We start from the raw sequence: 3,617 nt of genomic DNA, 5'->3' as shown, positions 1-3,617 counted from the left end.
CAGTGTACCCCGCTCCCACCTCTCCCTCCCTCTCCATCTAGCATCTGCCTCTTCCCGCAGGATCCTCTCCCCTGCACCTTCCTTCCTAAAGCCTCAGGTCTGGGTCCTGCAGCCTTAAATAGTGTCCCCCGCTTCAATGGGGTGGGGAGAGGAAGCCGTGCCTGGCTGCCTATCCCTACAAGCCCTGGGGGGTTGGGGGATGGCTTGGAGGAAGTGGGGTGCAGTCCGGCCTGACATTGACTGGAATCCTCCCATTGGGCTCCTTTTCATGATTCCCATTAGAGGGAGCTAGACACCCACCAGTGCCTTTGCAGGAGGCTCCAGCCTAGAGGGGCACGGGAGCATCTCCCAGGGACCAGAAGTATAGAAAAATGAGATTCAGAGGAAGAGCATTCCCACGTTTTCAAGGTGCCTGTCCTGCTCCAGAGGTCATCGGGTCCCCCTTAATCCGTCCGGAATCCTTCATTTCTTCCTGGTCCCCCAAGGCCTAATGGAACCAGAAGAGAAGGGCTCTGGCCTGGATTACCTTCTTTGGTTCAGAGCTTCCCTGGGAAGAAATGAGGGTTCTTTCAACTTCCCTAGCACACTTTCAGGGTGCCTTGGGAGCTTAGACGAGGAGTTTTAAGCTGAGACAGACAGCCCTCCCTCATTCCCACCACTGCATAAGTTAGGGGGTGTGGGGGGTCGGGGGAACATGGTAAGGGGGAACATGGGGCGAGGAGAGCTTTGCCGTGGGGCTCCTTGGAAAGTGGCTTCCTTGCCCTCCTAAGAGAGCCTCCCAAACCCATCCTCCCTCTCTCCCAGGACCTGTACGGGAAGGCACAGCCCAGGGAGCTGCTGTGCCCTCTTGGGCCACACGAGGACGCCAGTCTCAGGTGGTAGCTGCACCACATCTGCCTGGAGAGAGACCACTCACTGCCCCAGGCCTTGACAGACTGAGCCCACATCAAACCAGCCCTGAAGTCCATCCTTTCTCTACGCTGACCAGTTGGTGGAGCTGAAAAGCTCCCTTCACTGCTTAGCCCAGTGTGAGTGAGGTGTGTCCTTGCAGGTGAAAGCTTCCTACTAACTTCAGGTGATTCTCAGGATTGTGTTCCCCAGTCTCTTCTGACCCCACCCCCAATCACCACCCCTACTACTGGGCTAGACGTGGGGAGTGCAGATAGGAAGGAAGCACAGCCGGACTCACAGGGAGACAGACAGACAAACTGTCCCCAGAGTGCTAAGTGCTGCAGTACTGCTGTGCTATTGTGAGCGTGACCTGGCAGGTGTGGGTTCCTGGAGTGGGCGCTACAGAACCCCAAACAAGAGGTGTGTTTGAGCTGAGTCTGGGGTTATGCAGGTAAACAAGTGGCTCCAGGCTGCAGGACCAAGGGCGCCCAGGCATGAAGGCAGAAAGATGCCGACACAGGCAGGGAGCTACGGGGAGCTGGGGTGGCTGGAGCGGAGGGTGAATGTGAGGACAAGATGGGGGATGCAGCCGGACAGGTGCACCTAGATGGGATGGAGGCATAAACTAGGTTAAGGAGACTGGACTTTATCCAGAGGGAAATGGACAATCAGGGAAATTATAGGTAGTAACGTGATTACAAGGCAATGCTGACCAATAGAATTTTCTGCAGCGATGGAAATAGTCTGTATCTGCACTGTCCCATATGGGAGCCACTAGCCACATGTGGCTACTAAGACTAAAGAACTGGATTTGTAAATTCTACTTGATTTTAATTAATTCAACTGTAGCCACAGGTAACTAGTGGGTACGGTACTGGACAGTGCAGATCCAGAGGAAGGAGTGGAAGGAAGATTTGGAGGCAGGGACATCGGTTAGGAGGCTATGGAAATGGTCCAGGTAAGGGCCTGAAGACAGTGGCAAGGAAATGGAGAGGAGAGCACAGATGCTAGAGGTGGATGCTAGGAGGACTCCCAGGGTGACCTGGGTGATGGGAGGCTTGCTGTATCATCACTGAGAACAGGGACCCAGGATGAACAGGGCTGGAAGAGATGGCAAGGTCAACTTTGGACAAGCAGAAATTGAGACGCCTTGGGACATCCAGGTGTATGGGCATCTAGTAGGTAGCTCTGTATGTGGCTCTGGTGCTCAGGAGAGAATTAAAGCCGGAGACAGAGATTTGTCGGTCACCAGTGGTCACAAACTGGCAACCCATGGGCCAGCTTTGGCCACAGGTGGAAGTTGGGATTGGGTCACACCATTTTTTAATGGATCCTACATTTTAAAATCAGTAGAACCCATGTAAAAATCTGGATTTCCATCTCCGCTTGAACAATCAGATGATCTGACACCGTCACGCCTGAATCCCTCAGCAACAGCCATCTCAGGTCCCTTAGAGGGGCACCCTACGTTTCCCACCTAGCCCTCGTGGGCACTGTATTTGATCACCCGAGAGTATATCTGGTAGCTATGGTAGATGGTTTTGAAAGAAACTCACAACAATCCCCCCATCCCCCAGGCCCCTTTACCGTGTGCCTTTGCCCCTTCTTTCATTAAGAATCACTTAATTTCCACTATTTTAAATCCAGCCACACAACCAACATGATAACCACCAGCCGTAACCACAGCAGCCAGAGTTACACTCAGAAATTAAAGTTCAGAACGTATAACATGGTAAAAACATACCCAGGGGCTTCCCTGGTGGCGCAGTGGTTGGGGGTCCGCCTGCCGATGCAGGGGATGCGGGTTCATGCCCCGGTCCAGGAGGATCCCACATGCCGTGGAGCGGCTGGGCCCATGAGCCATGGCCGCTGAGCCTGCGTGTCCGGAGCCTGTGCTCCACAACGGGAGAGGCCACAACAGTGAGAGGCCCGCGTACCGCAAAAAAAAAAAGACAAAAAACATACCCAGGTAAGCTCAGATTCATCTAACAAAACATCTCTCAACCAATGCAGCCAACTTCCCCACAGAGCCAGCCCATCAGGCCTTCGAGCTTCCGAGCCTTGGCCCCCCGGTCCCCACTCCTCAGCCAACAGCCCAGGCCACCAAGCCTACTCTCTGGGTCAGTTCATTTTAGCCAACAAGGTTGCTGACTGGCAGTAGAGATTGGTCAAACCAAAGCAAACAAAATAGCTATTCAAGGAATGGGCTTCCTTCGTGACAATCACGCTGAAGGGAAACCAGCCAAGATCTATTGTGTCGCAGGAACCACAGAGCACGGTGAACTTTGGGTAAAATAGTTGTGGCACACTGAAATTCTTGAATCACATTTGCATCCTGTATAAAATTCTTGTACATATTTGGCCATTGCTCCATGCAGAGATTTGTTTCACATAAGTAGTAGTTCCGAAATGTGTTTTTTTTTAAACTCTCTTTGGAAAAAGAAGTGAATTTAAATTTAGTAATGTGGCATTACAGTCCTTGGAAATAAAATTAATTTTATACTGTTGTTCTGACAAAGTAAAGAAAATGCACGATCCGAAGAGGCATGATTTATGCTTTTTTTTTTTCCCAAAGTTCTTCTCTTCCAAAGGGAAGGTTTTCAATGTTTCCCCAAAGGATGTTGGTTGGAATGGTGGTCCCATGGGAGGCTCCTTTAAAAAAAAAAAAAAAAAAAAGGGGGGGGGGGGGAAAAAAAATTTTTTGGCCAAATCTCTGGGGAGGGGGC

The sequence above is a fragment of the Lipotes vexillifer genome, unplaced genomic scaffold (assembly GCF_000442215.2).
Source record: "Lipotes vexillifer unplaced genomic scaffold, Lipotes_vexillifer_v1.1 scaffold422, whole genome shotgun sequence".
Lineage (NCBI taxonomy): Eukaryota > Metazoa > Chordata > Mammalia > Artiodactyla > Lipotidae > Lipotes > Lipotes vexillifer.
The sequence above is the reverse complement of the archived record's forward strand: the minus strand, read 5'-3'. Positions refer to the sequence as shown.